This window comes from Leptinotarsa decemlineata, unplaced genomic scaffold (assembly GCF_025532065.1).
Source record: "Leptinotarsa decemlineata unplaced genomic scaffold, Ldec_3_MD MMD2_tig00026369_RagTag_RagTag, whole genome shotgun sequence".
Lineage (NCBI taxonomy): Eukaryota > Metazoa > Arthropoda > Insecta > Coleoptera > Chrysomelidae > Leptinotarsa > Leptinotarsa decemlineata.
Genome location: NW_027412709.1, coordinates 2766945 through 2786866, shown reverse-complemented (window position 1 = coordinate 2786866; position 19922 = coordinate 2766945). Strand labels below are relative to the sequence as shown.

At 34.1% G+C, this 19922-nt stretch overlaps 1 long non-coding RNA gene across 1 annotated transcript in view; it reads right to left on the bottom strand.

Moving 5' to 3' along the window:
- The window catches only part of LOC141486782 (uncharacterized), a 61582-nt gene that overhangs the window by 35445 nt on the left and 6215 nt on the right, over window positions 1-19922 (bottom strand). Inside the window, exons 2-3 of the long non-coding RNA XR_012468042.1 lie at window positions 17501-17588; window positions 8651-8810 (exon numbers count right to left, since the gene is read on the bottom strand). This is a non-coding gene — a long non-coding RNA (uncharacterized lncRNA). The remainder of the gene's footprint in view (window positions 1-8650; window positions 8811-17500; window positions 17589-19922) is intronic.

Sequence of the window (19922 nt, the reverse complement as noted above, 5' to 3'; positions counted from 1 at the left end):
GGTGCATTTTTCATTGTTCCATTTATGCACCCTCGTTACTTGAACAAATTGACTTCAACGTACCTCAAGCTATTACACGTAGACTCGTAGACAGATCACTTTCTACACTCCTTTTACTAGATCCAACCTTGGAAAAGTGTCTCCTATAAGTTTGATGTGTCAAAATTATAATACCCACTGAAGTCAATGCGATATTAATTTCGATCCACTGTAGACCATATTATCCAAAATTGAACAAACCATCATATAGATTACTGTCTTCATGTTATTTACAAGTAATAATTAATCAATATGTCATCTTTTTCTCTTAATTCAACCATATATGTGAATTTATTTCTTAATTTGTCAAATCCTCAATATGACAATCTTTTGTTGTTTATTCAAAGTAGCCTTTATTTATACTGCATTATTATATTAATTACACAGCTCTACAAAAAAAAATGAGTTGCCCTGGATATTTTTGCAAATTTTTATGTTTTCGAGTGCCTAAATCACGAATATATTTATGAAAGTACTGAATGTGCTCTATTTTTTATGATTTTTACGTATCTTGTATTTTTAATAATAATCGGCTTGTTAGTAAAAAAAAAATATTTTCTCAGTCATGATTAGGCTTCTGCGCAACTTTTTTGCGCGTACAAACATCACGTGATCCCCACTTCTCGGGCTCCTTGCTCTGCAAAACAGCTGAGAACTCAGTTATTTGATAATATTGAAATACTAACACGGAAATCTGGATAAGTTGTTATATGTTAATATTTTGTTTCAATTGTTGAGTGTCCGTTCTAATATATTTATCTTGTCTTTTTAAACATGAGTTTGTCACGAAGGAAGTGCAAATATAGTAGTGATTTATTCTGTTATATTTGTGGTATTTATATATCAAAAAACAAAAAAGAAATATCACAGACTTTGTTAAGGAAACTTATGCTGAATATTTCGGTTTCAAAATGGACAAATTAGATAAATCATGGGTTCCTAATAAAGTTTGTAAGTCTTGCGTTGAGTCTTTGCGGTTGTGGAAAAAAGGAGAACGTTCTGGATTAGACTTTGGTATTCCTATGATCTGGATGGAGCCTAAGAATCATTTCGATGATTGTTACATTTGCATAGCATAGTAGATGCTAAAGGTTTTAATCGAAATCAAACGTGGACATATCCAGACTTCCAGTCTACAAAATGTCCTGTTTTACACAGTGAACATCTCCCTCGGCCTATTTATGTTTCAAAACTGATTCGCATGCCCTCAGAAACAATGATGTTGCCAAATTCACAGAAATCGAATCAGTCTACCAGTGGAAGTGAATGGGAAGGTGAAACATCTACGCCCAAGTTGTTTTCTCAAAATGAACTCAGTGATTTAATACGTGATCTAAATTTATCAAAACAAGGATCAGAACTGTTAGCTTCAAGATTGAAAGAAAAAAATTTATTGGCACCGACAGTTACAATTACAACGTACAGAACGCGAGAAAGTGAGCTATTACAATTTTTTTATGAAAATGAAGGATTGGTATACTGTAATAATATTGCGAAGCTGCTTCTGGACATGGGTTTGAAAGAATACAAACCTACTGAGTGGCGTCTTTTTATTGATAGCTGTAAAAGAAGTTTAAAATGCGTCTTACTGCATAATGGAAATAAATTTGCATCAATTCCAATTGCCCATTCTACAAAACTCAAAGAAGAATATGAAAATGTCAAATTAGTTTTAGAAAAAATCAATTACTCGGAGCATCAATGGTCGATCTGTGTGGATTTAAAAATGGTTAATTTTTTACTTGGTCAACAAAGTGGATACACGAAATATCCTTGCTTCATTTGTATGTGGGACAGTAGAGCAAAGCAACGTCATTGGGAACAAGATGTTTGGCCTGAAAGAAATTCTTTAGCTGTCGGTAAAGCTAATGTAATAAGAGAGCCGTTGGTGAGCAGAGACAAAATTATACTTCCACCATTGCATATTGAGTTAGGAATGATAAAGCAATTCGTAAAAGCTTTGGACAAGGAAGGAGATTGTTTTAAATATATTTGTAGAAAATTTCCAAAACTTAGTATGGAAAAGTTGAAAGGTGGAATATTTGATGGTCCTCAAATACGGCAATTGATGAAAGACACTAATTTTATTAAAGTTATGACTGTTCCGGAAAGTGAAGCTTGGGAAAGTTTTGTGTTGGTAGTCGAAAATTTCCTAGGTATCCATAAAGCACCAAATTATGAAAAAATTGTACAAAATATGCTGACAATCTTTCAGATTCTAGGAGCAAATATGAGAATAAAGTTACACTATCTTCGCAACCATTTGGATAAATTTCCAAATAATTTAGGAAGTTATAGTGAGGAGCACAGAGAGCGGTTCCACCAGGATCTAAAAGTAATGGAAGAAAGATATCAGGGTCGATGGGATTGTCACATGTTGGCCGATTACTGCTGGTTTTTAAAAAGAGATTGCCCTCTGAGAAATTATAAAAGAAAAGCTCTTAAAAGGCGTTTCATGGAAATATAACATGTTTTCGAAATTTCCCTCTCTATTTACTTCAAAGTATCATATTGTTTTCCAAATAAAACTGAGATGATAAACATATCTGTTATTTTGTTTCTTGTTGTCGAATTTTTGTAATGTAAAATGAAAATAAATATTTAAAAGAAAACGAAATCAAATCTTAAAAAAACCATTGATAATTTCATGAATTGTGAGTATAAATACACCCAAAATCAATCTTATATCTAGGGCAACAAAACCACTGTAGACCAGTGTTATTGTCCTGAAAATGGGTTCACCTGTTGGGCTATAAATTTTTGTTTGTCTTCTTTTCTTTTTCATTTTTTCTCTAAATATTTCAGATAATGTATAGAACGTCTAAATTCATCACCATCCTATTGAAGAGAAAAATCCGTTATGTGGAATAAGTCCTACTCTACGTGTTAAGTAACATTTCATAACCGATTACAGATCTAACAGTAAATTATTTGGAAATGAACTCACTACCGCTATGTTAAAATCCCACACTTATAAATAAAACTGAAATTGAGAGAAATATAAAAGAGAAAGTCATTAATACCAGTTTACTCGGAGTGAAGTAACGGACAAACACATTTTACTTTCGATTTTTAAATCAGACGGAAATCGTACACTGTAATGAGAAATTAAACACTTTTATGCAATGGTTGAAATATTAGATGTAGAGTTTCTCCATTCTGCAGTCATACTTCAAATACTCTGACAAAATTGGAATATTTTGTGAATCGATTATATTCTCAAAAATATTGAAGAAAGAATTACATTTATGTGTACTTATCTCCTCAGCTGTATAATCTCATTCCAGCAGATATCAAAACTATCGTTGGCAATAATATGTTCAAAAATGAGTTTTACGCTTGGATCTCAGGTTTGCCCAGAGCACAGATACACCAATATGTCGATGTGAAAAATATATATTACTACAATGTATAAATGTTTGTGGAAGATGAATGTGTTTGGAATTGTGTAATCTGTAGCTCAATTGCTCCATTGTTTGTTTGTTGAATTTTTTAAAATGGAATGTTTGTTTGATTGATGTGTGAGTGATGTTCCATTCAATGTACCTATTGCGATTGTTTTTTCGAAAACTTTAATGTATTCCATTTATATTAACTATATGCGATTTTAATGTGATATCTATATACAATTTTTCTTATGTTTTTTTGTTTATATTTGTTTATTTTTATATTTTATTCATTATAATCAGTTGTTATATTAGGTTTGTTCTGGTTCTAATATCCGAAACTGTTTGAAAACTGCGTAAGACATGATGCGTATAAACAAAAATTGTCAAACAGTCCGAAATAGTCTCGGACACTTGTTTAAACCAGAACGCATTTTGAGCGTTGCGCCACCTATCGTATATATGAAGAGATAAAGACGAGAAAATACTGTTGAGCATGTCCATTTTGTTGTGTATCCTTGTAGTAAGTTCAAATGTTAGCTAACCTCAATCATCAATTATTTGATTCAAATAATTAAAAAAAAAACATCCTAGAAAATAGCTTAAACAAATTTCCACATGAATGCGCAGGAGCAACGGAAACAGTTCTCAACAGTTCAGCCTCGAGAGCAAGAACGATTCGGAACGGTCAAGACAGTTTAGGATCATTTCACAGTCGAAACCAGAACAGAGGATTCATCAATCCGAACTTATCCTCAATAAACCAGAATGCTCTATATCAATTGTGCATGATCCTGACGTCCTAGAACCCGAATTTCGTAGAACCAGAACAAACCTTTTAATATGATATACACACGCACAGGTTTATCCCTCTGTGGGAACTCTATATCTGTCGTTAATTTCAAATAGAACGCCAAATAAATATTAATATTATTATAGTCTAACTGAGAGATAATTTTGAATTGGTTCAAAATATAAAGTGAAGCGGAGAAGCACACAAAATGTTACAAAGCTACCACTCCACTAGTCCGTTCTGATATTTATACAGATATATTATTTTACAGATAGGTAAATTTATCTTTGATTTATGTATGTATGTATAATGAATTCAAAAGTATACAGGGTGTTCCTTAAACACATGCTAATATTTAAGGAGGTAATTTTCAGACCCATTTTGAGGAAAAAACGTCCTATGGACGTATGTCCTAAACGCCTTAACTTTTGAGATACAGGGTGGGAAAGTTTTCAAAAATAATCAGTTTTTTAATAATAACTGAGATAATTTTGTAGACATCTTTGGCATATTTGGTACATATGTTCCATGCCTCAAGGCGCATTTTCTGATGTACAATTTTCTTAATTTTCTCTGACAGTGGCCTACGTACGAGTTTTGAAATGTATATTTTTGGCGAAAAAAATACTACGCCACTGCTTTATCTTGAATTAAAAATTATTTTTAAAATCTCCATACATTTTTGAGCACATTTGATCTGCTGGGTTTTCTTTGTCCGACGCATGGTTTTCGCTCAAAAAATTAAAAAACGCTTTACTTAAGGATAAATTCCTTAAAAATCTGATGCGGTATCGTGCATCGACTGAAAGCAAACTAAGAGATCAGATTTGTTGCAAATTAATTAAGGATCTAAAAGGTATTTGTTTGTTGTCAGATGCACTGTTCTCAATTAAAATTACGTCATAACGCAGCACCGCTTAATAATTTTTGAAAACATAAATTTAGTTATTCTGGAATAAATGACGTGTAGCAGAATTTATTTACTGCACCTCTTGGAAATATGGAGTTTGTCGATATGTAATTTCTTTTAAAGATTAAAAGCAGAAAAAAACAGCGTACCCACCATAGCAATAAAAAACGAATTCTCTGTATGCACAAACGTCAGTAGCTAATATTGATGTTGGTTTAAAGTAAGATATTGGTGTTAAAAACTGTCACAGCGCGTTTTGATTGATTTTGAAGTGTTATTGAAGGTATTTTGGTAGTCCGCTGTTTTTCTGAATATCAGTAAATATGGTAAATTATACGAATGCGGAAATGGTGCAAATACATTACGTATATGGCCTTGCCGATGGCAATGCAACAGAAGTCAGACGCATTTATCAGGAAAGATATCCTAATCGCGCCTTACCAGATAGCCGAACCTTTTCAAATATTCATCGTCGACTTGGGGAAACTGGTAGTTTCAAGAAAGGGGCTCCGGAAGGTAGACCTTGTGTAGTAAGAACTCCTGAAATTGAGGAAGCGGTGCTGCAAGAAATTGAGGAACATCCTGAGACGAGTACGAGGAAGATCGCTAGAACTCTGGATATTTGTCATCAAATTGTTTGGCGTATTTTGGTTGATTTTTTGTTATACCCATACCATATTTCAAGAGTGCAGGCATTACTCCCGAGAGATTTTCCACAGCGTGTGAACTTCAGTCAGTGGTATCTACAAAGTATTGCACTAAATCCGCAGTTTGAGACACAAATTTTGTTCACAGACGAAGCAAATTTTTCTCGGAATGCCATTCAAAATTTCCATAACAATCATGTGTGGGCTGAAGAAAATCCTCATGCAATAACCGAAACCTATTTCCAACACCAATTTTCGGTTAATGTATGGGCAGGAATTATAGGTGATCATCTAATAGGCCCATTTTTTCTACCAGGACGCCTTGATGGTCGTTCTTATTTACACTTTCTCGAAGAAGACTTACCTGGGTTATGGGAAGATGTGCCACTTGTGTTGAGGAATCGAATATGGTACATGCACGATGGCGCCCCTGCTCATTTCAGTGTAATTGTCCGAAACAGTTTAGATTTTTTTTATGAGGTCACCTTAAAACTCTTGTGTATAGAACTCCCGTTAATACTTTAGAAGATTTAAGAGAGCGAATAGTTGCCTCGTGTGAAACTATACGAAATACGCCGGGAATATTTGAACGGGTGCGTAATTCCATGCGTAGAAGGGCAGAAGCATGCATACTAAGTGCAGGTGGCCACTTCCAACAATTTTTATAATCAGTTTTGGTATTATTACTAATTAACAAATTTGTGCTATTCGTTTAGACTTACTGTCACAAAATAAAATAAAACTCGTTTTTGTGAAAAATTTATTTTTTTGCAGATTATGTTTTCAAATATTATTAGGGAATTGGTAATGCGTTATGAACCAATTTTCAGATTCTCATTCATTTTAGAATTGATCTAATTTCTTAATTTGCTTTCTGTCGATTTTTATTTTTTTGAGTGAAAATCATGCGTCGGACAAAGAAATGCCAAGAGATCAAATTTTCTCAAAAATAAATGAGGATTTTAAAAATGATTTTATTTTGAAAAGAAAGCATTGGCGTAGTACTTTTTCCCAAAAATATTCAATGCGAAACCCGTAGGGATGCCACAGTTATTATTAAAAAACTGATTATTTTTGAAAACTTTGCCACTCTGTATCTCAAAAGTTAAGGCGTTTAGGACATACTTCCATAGGAAGTTTTTTTCTTAAAATGGGTCTAAGAATTACCTCCTTAAATATTAGCATGTGTTTAAGGAACGCCCTGTATATTTTCAGGAGAAATTAGTTTTTATATAAAAATGAGGGAAACTTCCGAAGGGAGGAAGAGAGCAATTTAGTTTAAAATGAAATCACTTTGTTTTGAGGTTCAGACAGATTTGAACCACAGGTTGTTTTTATATTCAATAAAGAATTTTTAATGTAAATGACACCGGAAAATCATTTCGAAAAAGATTATTCTCATTCGTCACTGAAAATATTGGCTACATCATCGATTTTCAATGATGAAGAGGCTTTTTTTATGTTAATTAGAGAGACCACAAAAATATTTTCGTTGAAGAAGAATACAACCATTACCTACTCGTAATATTATTAATAGTTTCGAGCACAACTAATTTATATTCGGTTTGACAAATAATTCAATATAATTTGACATTTTTTTTTTGAAACGAAGGTTTTGGCTTTCTACGAAAAAAATGTGGAAAGAAACTGGAAGAAAAAGCTTTTTCTTCCAGTTTGTCTCTGAAAGTTACTTCTTTGCATGAACTACACATCTTTGTTAAGTATTTATTTTGAAGTGAATTGCTTTTTTCCTTGATTTGGCAGATTCCCACATTTTTGTTTGTATAAAGATGGAGAAGTAAAAAGCCAAACGGTTTTTTCCCCAAGATTTAGTCTCCACTGAAAATATACCCCTTAAAATTTATATAATTTCCTTGTATGGATTGTTTTATTGAATAAAAATTATGAATAATAACAATATTCCTAGTTACCAAAATTATCAGGCTACAATCCATTCATATATTTTCGACTGTCCTTTCACTGAAAAAGGCACTGTATAAAAGAGGAACACAAAAAATATTTTTCGTTGGAATATAAATCGGTTAAGTATTATAATTGATATTAATTGATTCACATTTCTCACATCCTGTATATGGTTTATATTGTCAGAATGAATGATTTACCAACCATATTTTCTCCTTGAACTGATAACACATCCTAAAGTGAACGCATTTCATCTTATCACTATTTTTGAAGATAAGGGGAAAATTAAAAACGGTTTATTTGCCTCTAGAGTATACAAATATTTCGTTTATATTCTGGACGGTTTATCTCTTCAAACATTTTATGTTTACTCAGCGATAAACTTGAGGGGACCCGTCAGATAATAAGAAGACTTTCTGTCTATGAAAAGTATTTTTACTTATTCCTGGAAATGGTGTACGGTTAATAGATAAATTGGTATCCTTGTGGTATTTATTGGGTGTGGATTCGAATATCAAATCTTTTACTATTTGCATTTCATTGATTAGGTGCCTCTCTCGGCGTATTCTTTCTCTATAGCAAGGACGGGTTTATGGAGGAAAATGGGGATTATCCCCCCCACCGGCATTACTATTCTTTTGCGGAAATGAAAGGTAGAACTGGAACCTTTGGTATAGAATAAATACAAAAAAAGCACTGTTTGCAAACATTAAAACTGCAACACTCTTCCCAACGCATGTTTCACAATTCAAGTTACTTAGTTGTTACTCAAGGGGAATGTAACGAATCATTTGATGAGAAAGTACTGGTATTCTTCCCATTCACATCAAATTCTGGACCTTATTTATAATCACTAAGACAATAAAAAATTATAACTACTTGTTTTGTTCAATGCTCTATGTGAATTTAATATTCGAAGATCTGTTGTTAACAGTTGAAACATAGTCTTTACCTTAGATTTCTTTGTGTCAAAAATCGCAAATATATCATCTCCATATGGCTTCAAGTTCGTGGAGAGTAATCTAACTCATCTTTTGCTTCCAATTCAAATCTGCTCACGTACGTTCCTTGCCTTCGTGCTGTCTGTAGGAATAGTTGAAAACTGAACTGAACTGAAACAAATTTAATTCATTGTAGATTTTTGTTGATTATATGCAGTTCTCGATAAGTGCTCCATTGACCCGTAGAACAACCCTCAAATATTCAATAGTTTTCGATATATGGATACAACGAAGATGCATGGAGTGATAGTAAAATCTTCACAACTCGCAAATTAACTTTCTACCTGTGATAGAACAATTTCAAGGAAAAACATCGTCTTTTGTGAAGAATTCAAGGCATTTTGTTGAACTACCAGGGTCAATTGAGGTCACACAGGAAGATCAACTAATTAGTTTCGACGTGGAAAGCCTTTACACCAATGTTCCGGTCGAAGAAGCACTCCAAATCATACCATTACAACCTTTACAAGGAAAAACATCGTCTTTTGTGAAGAATTCAGGGCATTTTGTGGAACTACTAGGGACATTTGAAGTCACACAGGAAGATCAACTAATTAGTTTCGACGTGGAAATCCTTTACACCAACGTTCTGGTCGAAGAAGCACTCCAAATCATACAGAGAAAGCTATCCGAAGACGGCAACATGAAAGAGAGAACGAATCTACCTATAGAAGTAATTATGGAATTACTAGGATGCTGTGTACGAAACTGTTATTTCCAACTGAAGGACGAATTCTTTACACAAGATGAGGGACTGCCAATGGGATCGCCACTTTCACCAGTCATAGCCAACATATATATGGAGTGGTTTGAAACTCTGACAATTGAAGAAGCCCACAAGAAACCTCGAGTCTGGTTGAGATATGTTGACGTCACCTTCATAATATGGAACCATGGGAATATTGAACTAGACGCCTTCCTGAGACACATCAACAGCGTGAGACCTTCCATCACTTCCACAATGGAGAAGGAAATCCACAACGAATTGTCATTCTTCGACGTTTTGGTGAAGAGGACCGACACTAAGTAGAAAATATCTGTATGCCGAAAACCCACTCATACGGAACAATATCTGAACCACGAATCCAACCACCATCAATCGACTAAAAGAGGAATCATCAAGACTCTATTAGACCGTGCTTTTGGGCTCTGTAATACGAAGGAAGGTCTCGAGAAGGAACTGGACATAATCAAAAATGATGGCTAGAAAAGACTTTGACTTAAAGACAGCAGGAGCCTCGCAAGCAGGAAGTGCAAGCACACAACCAGTGCTTGCACTTCCCTACACCAGAGGATTATCGGAGAGGATGAGACGAATTGGTTCCAAGTACAACATCAGAACCTGCTTCAGATCCGCTAATACTATCCGTAGCAGCCTCACGAAAACCAGGCCACCAAACGCGGACTGCGATTCCAAGAATTGCATTTACCAGATACCCTGTGAGTGCGGAAAATCCTGTATTGGTGAAACTAAGAGGCCATTGCCGAGCACAAGAAACACACACAGCGAGGGGAAACCAGCAAATCAGGAATAGCAGACCATGTTTGGACCCATCAACACAACATCGAGTGGTCCCAATCTGAGATCTTGCACAGAGAGGAACATTGGTTTAGGAGAAAATTCAAGGAAGCCGCATACATGTTGTCCAACAACGTATTCAGCCAAGCCAGCGTAGAAATACGCAACATATGGAAACCCATAATCAAGCGAAAAATGGCCAACTCCCGCCAAACGGTCATCTCCCACGGAACCAGTGAAGCGGAAAATGGAAAGCGGGGATAAGTGAAAGTACTCGAACGACCTATAAATAGTCATCTCTCCGAGGAATCAGTCCAGTCATCACCCGAAGACGATTGTAGATACTAACAATCGAAACGTCGTGAACTAACGTGACTTGGAATCTCTCAACTCTTTATTTTTATTTTCTTTTTTCATTTCTTCATTTCTATTTATTCTTGTTCAATTGTTCTATTTTTACTTGTATTTTATTTCACTATTATTTCATTTCAGGTTTTTTTGCTTAATATAATTTTTCTTTTCAGCTATTCATTTTTAATTCTTCTTTTTTAGTTGTTTCAGGGATTTCAAATCAGTTTATATAGTAGACAATGGAAGTCCGAACTAGTGAAATTTCTACCTATGAATTCATATCAATACCAGTTTCAGAGTAAAGAATTAGTGAAAGTATCTTTAGAAGAGAGACAAATCTCCAACCTTTATTCGATAAATTGGATTCTTGTTTTTTTTTTCCAAAAAGTTGTTGATATATAATAAAAAGAGGGTTGGAGATAATATGGATCCCTGGGGAACATCAGCATTAATAGTGAAAGTTTTCGAAAGATATCCATCGACGGCCACATGCAGGGGACGTTCTTTCAGGATGCTGGAGAACCATACACAGAAATGATCCGACAAGCCATAACATCGAAGTTTGGCCAGCAAACCTTCATGCCACTCACGGTCAAAGGTCTTGTAAATATCAAGTGCAACAACTCTTGACTCTCCATGTTTCTCGATTGCGTTATTCCAAATATGGGTGAGATATGATAGAAGGTCGCTAGTTGATCTTTGTTACCGAAAGCCATATTGATGATCGCTCAAGATGTTGAATCCTTCCAAATATTTGAGGATACGGTGGTTAACGGCCTTCTCCATGATTTTTGATATTACTGATAGCAAAGCGACTGGTCTATAGTTACTTGGAAGAATTTTCTTGCCCTTTCTTGGAATAGGCTGAAGCGAGCAATCTTCCAACAAGAAGGAAAAGTCTGCAAAATACTGGTGCGAGTTCATTTGCACACTTTCTAAGTACGGTAACGGGCACTTCATCAGGACCAGATGTCATGTTGATAATGAGCTGTTTCAAAATTCGCCTGACTAGAAGCTGTCGAAAAGTAATTTCCGGCATTGTGGATTCTAGTGTGGGAATAGTGGGTGGTACCTTTCCCAGAAAATCGACTGTGGATCGGTAGGAAATTGTTCAGCTAGTATATAGATTTGCTTTTTCTATGGCTGTTGTTGCCATTGAACCATCTGCTTGTGTTAGTGGTGAAATTGTTGATTTTGTAAAGTTTAGATTACCAGCTTTAGCTACCGACTACAAGGATCTAGACCCGTTGGGATTGGTAAGAATTTAACCCTTATTCTCTGAACGTGAAGTTCGTTGCTTTCATGTATCCTAAGTTTGCAGCTGTGGCGAGCATTAACGAATCCAGTTCGGTTTTCCGCAATGGTGTTTTTACGCCACTGCCGACAGGCGGGATTTTTTAAAGCGACAGCTTGATCGTAATTTTTGTTGAACCAAGGTTTGCCGTTAGAAGGTCGTTTTATTGAAAAATAATATATGCATCCATGAATGATTGAATAACTGTCGTGACTTTAGAAGCACAAGTTGCTGGATCTTTAGAGATGAAACAAATATCTAGCCAGGGAAAATTTTGGTAATGGTCTTGAATATGCTCCCATTCAGCTGATCTGTAATGCCATACTTTGAGCGGCTTAGATTGTTACTGAACATTTATTGGTGATTCACTCAACACTAAAGTGAGTTTGTGGTCAGAAGATCCCAATGGAGACCTTACGGTGACTGTGTACATTTCTGAAGTGGTTGTTAGGTATTGATCCAGGAGACTAGCATATTCTCTATCACGGTCAGGAATCCTCGTTGGCTCATTTGTAATCTGAGTAAGTCCGCAGCTTATTGCAAAAGCATCAGCCTCGCGTTAGTTATTGCAGTTCTGTACATTTCACATGAGTATTGTTACATGTTTGAAAATCTGTTTTTTTCCGTTAATCAGCTGTCGCCCCCATACGAATGACAACTCTCAGAAGTTGAGAAACTTGCGCAAGCTAAGGACTACGAGGTCTTATCCCCCCTCCGAAATCTAAATGTAAATCCGCCTCAAATGAATCCTCAAAGTGATCAACAGCAAATACTTTATAATAATACATATAGATTTAGAATGCAGTAATGCAATGCACTGTATACCCAAAGAATTTGAAAAATTCCAATTGAATAAAAGGTAATTACACCAGAGACAGTTTTATACAATCCAGAAGGCGGTACAAACTGCATGTTTGTTGTCAATTTTTGTTGAATAGGATCAATTGGTCTATAACAAAATCATGTATCATATTTCTCTTCACCTGAAATGAAATCTCACAATTAAATCAATATGCATGATAATAATCGTACAATTTTCACAATGAATTTTATTTAGGATGTGTTTCGTGGAGAGAAACGCAGGTAATCCCCAAAAAAGTTGCTACTTATGTGTATCGGAATAGTGTTTTGATTTAGATAGGCAATCCCTTTTTCAATACTGCTTTATCAAAAGATTTGAACACCGTAATGAAATGTAGTTTTCATGACATTTATTTTTCCATCAATTCAGTTATTTTTCGACCTCTATATTTGATGAAAATTATTCATGTAAATTAATAACTTTATTCGAAATACGACTTTAGTATCACTTTCTACTTCATTCTCCATGAAAAAATGGGCAAGGGAATTTTGTTAAAGGAGTTTCAAACTGAATCACTAAAATTAGACAAACAGAAACTACCTTTTTAAATAATTTCATCAAGTTGCTTTATATGAGGTCAAAAACAACAGCCCTATTTGAATTTTGTAGAAAAACGCACATTCATTATGGTGCTGAACTGAAAAAGTTCAAAAATGGTCAAATTTTTCAGAAGACCTAAAATTGCATTCGGGGCCACTTATGTTTCTCTTCATTAAATCAATTTTGACAGATAATGCGAATTGAATGAGACTATTCTTGTTACTTTTCATTCTGATCGAAGTAGATATTGATGCAATAATCAAATTTTGAATGAATTTCTTAATAAAGGAGATATGGATTTTACTGGTCACAGTGTGTAATTGAATTTTGACATGATGTTTGTTATCATTTTAATTATCATACTCAATCCTTCATTTTTAAGTTTTTTTTTTAATTCTGAAAAACCTGCTTCCTCTCTACAATCCTTTCAGATATATTTATTTTTTAAGAACTCTCGCTCAGTCGATTTGAACTTGATTTAAATTTCAATTTTTTTAATGAAAACGAGAACATTTCGTATAGGAAATACTATCATTAACCGCTTCTCCTGGAAGTCGATTTCTGAGGGTGCGTCGTATTTATCCAGTTTTACGAATATCCCCAACTTTGAAATTCGTACACACCGCCGAACAAAATGTACCAACTTTCTGTATGGATCCTACAAAATTAAAAAACTCCAAATTTCTGTAACATACCATTTATCTGACCCAGAGAAAATAAACAATAAAATGAATAAATATTACCTTACAAATAATATTTTTTAAATCGGCATATGCTTCTGTTTGAAAAAAAAATTACAAGATACAGGATATGGACTATATTTTGAAATAAAATTTGTGCATCTGCATCACAACTGTTTATTCTACGTAAGAGAAACCTCATTTGACCAAACAAAACAAAACAACTAAAATGGGCACTCTGCAATATATGTTTTATGGTTAAACAACGAAACGCTTTGAAATTTAACTGGGGACTCACGTTTTACTATCCTTTATTTGACCGTGAATTTTAAAATGTATCCGCGTAGATGGGTAGAAAAAACATCAAGTTAAAAGCAGTTTCAAGGTCCAGGCTATTGGCGTACGACGATATAATTTTGAAGGGTTCAGTTAACAGTTTTTAGTCAGGAATCGGTGTGACAGAAAAACTAAAAGAGAAAAGAAAAGTTCCCGATCCATGATTATAAACTAATAGTGATTACAGGTAGTCACTTTTTATAAATTTAGTGGTGAATTGACTGATTTGAACGAAATTGAAAATTTATGGTGCAACCGGTACCAATTATATGGTTACGTGTAAAAGCGCTATTCTATCGTTTTTCAATATAGTACAATGAAATATTTGTCAAATCTTCGATAAGAAATACATTTCAATATTTGACCAGTTTTCAGTAATGAGATTGAATAGCAAGGTGAATATAAAGTAAACGCAAAGAATGTAAACTTTCACGACTGGAGATAACTCTGTGAAAGCCATTTTCCGGGTTTTTTTGCCGTGGTCTGCAGGTTTTTTTATGGCTGACGTTTCGGCTGTTGCTTCAGTTATTGTTTTCGTTCTAATGCAGTTTGGAACGAACTTCATTTAAAATGGAGAATTGTGCCTGATGAGTCTTCATCCAAATTGTTGTAGGAACCTCCAATTCTTTTCACAAAAATTCATAGGCTCACATGCACAAACCCTTGCCTTGCTGATCCAGCTTTTCCAATGAATTGTTTCAATGACGAAATGCAGCTATTGTTTTTTTTTTTTGAAATAAGATCAAAAACCTCGTGTTAGATAGGTCATCAACAATAGATTACTAGTTTTTATTGATATTTGAATGTTTATTGTCATGTGTGGATTGTTGCGTTTTCCTCAGTCGTGTCAGTCCATGTTATTTTTATTTGTTCTTCTATTCTATTTTTTTTTAATATTGCTATAAAGCTTGTGTATATTTATTATTGTTGTATTCTTAGTAGCAATGAAAACCTTTATTACAATTATTATTATTCCTTAGTGTGTAGATATGACTATTTCATTTCAAGCTCTTGTATTTATGCCAGGAGAATTGTTTAGGATCACTTTTCTTTGTGTAGTTATATTTTGTTTCCCACTTGGCATGCTTCTCTCAATAGTTATGACGGCTCCATTGAATACAAGACATTACTTTTTCTCATCTAGGTATTGGAGAAAATTACTGTTATTCTATTAAAACTTGAATTCGACTTGACAAACTCCTACAAATGACCTTATTTTTAAAGTAATGTGAAACCTCTCATTTCACATTTTCGTAGATTATTCGAACTCCTGAAATATTCAAAACAATTATGACAATTTTTCTGTGTGAAGATTCAGTCCCTGGAATAACATTTTGCGTACGCCATTAATAAGTGGGATACTTGTTTTAAATCTTTCCCGTTTTCTACACCAATGGTTACTCAATCTAGCAAGTCATATTGTCCTAGTTTACTACAAAATAGTGGTTTTCGGAGAAAACGGAAACATTAGTCACACACAAGTTCAAAAAAAGTTCGTATTAATATACGTATGATCTATTTTATCTTATCCGTTCATCTGGAGACTTTCTTATTTCCTGTCATTGACAACTTGGGCTCGAATTTTAACATTGTAAAAGTTAGCCAACTACCATTGCTGAATTTGCTGTTGTTTAGAATATGACATTAACAAAAAATGTTTTCGAAGCAAATAGAATCAAGATTTCGCAACCGATTTGTAGGCATCAAGATATAATAATAACGTTTATTCACACTGGAAAATATACAAATACATATTACAAAAGTTACATACAATGTTGGTGTAGTTACCCAGAAAAATCTTAGATTTCAGTTAATTTTTTTCAAACGAGCTTATTACGTACTTTGCGAGTGAACGAATCAAGGGAGTTTTTCTGGAGGTGTTTTGATTAACAAGGCGGATAGATCTATCAATAAAATAACTGATTTGAATAATCTTTGACAAATATAAGTATACATATTTCCCTAGTTATCAGAAAAGAGTTGAGATCATTTTCTAATCAAAATTTTACTCCATACGTTCAGGGTTTTTTAAGATCAACGTTTCACCACATATCGCCTTGTATTACCAAAGTTTCGGTACGCTCATCCAGCCTCTCTCTTCAGAAAAATGTGTGGCTGACCTATGTCTATCTGATATGCTCGTCCAGTATCCCCTTCAGTTCTTTCAGTAGGAAAGTTGTTGGATCATACCAATTTGGGTATGATATTGATACGAGTTTATGTTATTTGTTCGATTAAAATTCAGTTAATATCAATCGTAGAATTCAATTTCATGAGAATCTTTCAACTACAAAAATCACATATGGTGTTAATGTATACTTGATTTTGAATGAGAACATGAAATTTCGGTTCACTTTTTTCAACAAAGCAAAAAATTCGTTTGTCTAAAGAAATATAACGCAATTGAATAAAACTGGCCGATACTTGATGAAAATCCATATTAAAAAAACTAATCAATAGAGTTTATTGTATGATTTTCACTATAAGGGTTTTACAAAAACCGCGACACGTGTTTCGCTATATAATAGCTTCTTCAAGCATAACTGAGAGTTACTTCTAAATTACAACCTTATATACTATAACCTAGTACCTATTCGTCTACCTAAGTGATAAATCTACCTGATAAAGTCCTGATATATACCTGAAAAAGACAGGTATCTCTAAAGTCTACCTGTGAATATACCTAACTATTTTTACCTGTGAATGAACAGATTCAATAATGGCGAATTATTCAATTCAGTTTGATTGTTCTAAGATGTTGAGAACCTCTAACAGGTTAAGTCCCTCTGATATTAGATGACTGGCATATGTGGAATTTATTTTTCCGTTCTGAAAACTATATTTGTGTTCCTTTATGCGGGTTTTGAACGTTCTTCCAGTTTGACCTATATAAAACATCAGACATGACCCACACGATAATTTATACACTCCTGACTTTTCTGAAACTGAACTTTTATCTTTGTTATTTTCAATGTGCATGCCCAAGTTGTTGTTGGTTTTGAAAGCAGTATTTACACCTTTGCTGTGTAGAAAATCTGAAATATTTGTAGTGGGTTGGCCTAAGTAGGTTAAGGTTCTATAACTTTTATCCTCTTCTCTTCGAACTGGGTAAACTTCTTTCAAAGCTTGACTGTATAACTTCTTTGATAGTAAAGAATGTATCAGACCACTATCATAATCATTGTTGACGGCTATTTGCCAATGCATATATTTACTTACTTTCGATCTCAACAGAGATCGTACTGCACGGTTAGTATACACTAAATGCCCCGTCAACAAAATAGGTCATTTTCAAAAGCTCACCAATCTGAAAAAAAATGTACAAAAGATGAAATGCATCTATTTTAGTTAGTTCTTTAGTTATTGTATGTATCTCAACCAAATTTTATCTATATTTATTACCTAATTAGGCATTTGGGATTCACAAAAATATATAGAGACCGAGATCATACTTAATGACATTCTGTTCTAAACAAATGCACTATTTTACAATTGAAATGATTTCAATTTATTTGAAAAAATTACACACATGTTTCAAATATCTATTGGTTATTGAGGGATAGACATTTCGACAAAAAATGATTATTATTAATTATTCATGAGTATTTCTATTATTCAACTAATTCCACATAATAGCAATAAACTTAGTATTTTAAAATAATTCATTCTTGGGAACGAACTGGGTTGTTGTCATGTTGCCTTACCCCTCTCCAAAATGAAAATTTTCATAATAATAAATTCCGCCAGTCAGATTGGCGCCTGGAGTGCTTTTTAAAACATGACCTTGGGGGTAGAAACGGAAGGTTTGGGTTATAATAATATAAAAGAGGTACCTGTGTTGAAGAAGGTTTGGTTTAGTACAGAGGCGTACGAAAAAATATATCAATTATTCTTAAAATAAATAGGTTGTAATCATATATATTTTTATTGATCAATAATGGTAGTGGACAAAGTTGCATATATTATGAAGAAGTGACAATTAGGTATTAGTTTCATTATCACAACAGTTATTTCAATCTAGAAGTTAATGGTCTCAATAAAAACTGTCCGTGCTACAAATATACTATTCTTGGAGTACTAATAACTTCCACCTTCGAATATTTAATTATTATCTGTGATGATACGTTAACGAAACATGCTCTTTCTAAAGTTTTGAGCATATTAGTGAGCACATAGGTTTCTCATCGACTCGAAAATACGCAAAAAAGTATGGGATATGAAAGATCAAGATAATTGGTTTTTTCAACATACAAAACTTCAAATATCGGTATTTAAGTTGACTAATAATAATCATTTTTAAATTTTTGGTAATTTTCAGTTTTGTTATAATACAGAAATGAATTATTATTATGTTTCTGACGTTTTTGTCAGCAGAAATACAGATTTCAGTTGATTGAACGAAGCTTAAGGAAAATGATATGTTATGAAAAATATTCTATAAGTTCGTTATTTCACCAAATATTCCAATCGTTGAACAAATGTATGTATTTGATACTCTCAATCACATAACATTTACAAGCCATTTTTAATTTTGTAGGGATCAGCAGAAAACCTTCCAAACTTCTATCCTGCTATTTAAGCGATAGAACTCAGGCAGTACTAAATGGTGGAAAAGTTCCTAAATTTTAAAAAAATGATAAAGAAGTACCACAAGGGTCAGTCAGTCAGCTTCTACTCTTCGGTCTATACACTTGCAATTTCACCATGTCCCAGCACTATTATGTTGATGATACGCAATTATATTATTTGTCATTTGTCAACCTGAAGAATACTCTCAGGCTATTGGTGCTGTGAATTTTGATCAATTTTCTAATATTCTACCAATTGTTTTTGGTAGAAAGAATGCAAGAAAAGAATTTATTACAAATTACTTTGATAGCATTCAGGTTGAAGGGGGCCCAATAAAGTCAAGAATCTGAACTTGTGGATTGACCAAGATATGAAATTTTCTTATCATATCAGCACAAGTCTACAAAAATCATACTGTAATATCAAATTGATTTATCAAAATAGACTTAAATAGAAGTTTTGACTATTCAGTATTATCCAAGTTGAATTATTGCGATGTTCTATACGCTCCTTGTATAAACTCCATTGATATCATACACATACCCTTCTCTTTAAGGACGATATTCGTCTCGCCAGAAGCTGAAAACTCCGCGATAGATCTTTATTATTAATTTTTTAACGGAGTATGCGCTGATCAGGCCCTATCACCCGAAGCCTCGATACATTCGGGAGGGCGCGCCAGTATTATCAACCAACGACCACTTCCCACACTGTGGGCCAAGTGATCATTGGGTCCGAGAATCATGTGCCCTGAGCAAGCACAGTGAGTCAAGAATGACCGCCTTCTGCATCTGTCCGGTTAAGGTTTCTGCCTTAGGGCGGCATCATTCCATCAAGGACTCTAATAATCAGAACAACCATCTTGACAGAGTGGTCTGGATAGCATCTGCGGAGTTCGAAGTGAAAACCTTGATATTTTATCCGTTTTTCCTCGTCTTTTCGGACGATATTCATCTCGCCAGGAGCTGAAAACTCTACGACAAATTTGTCGTGCTCTGGTAGTCGAGAAGGACTACATCAGGCTTATTAGCTTGTATGAGTCTGAGGGTGGGAAACGAATAGTTCCAATGAA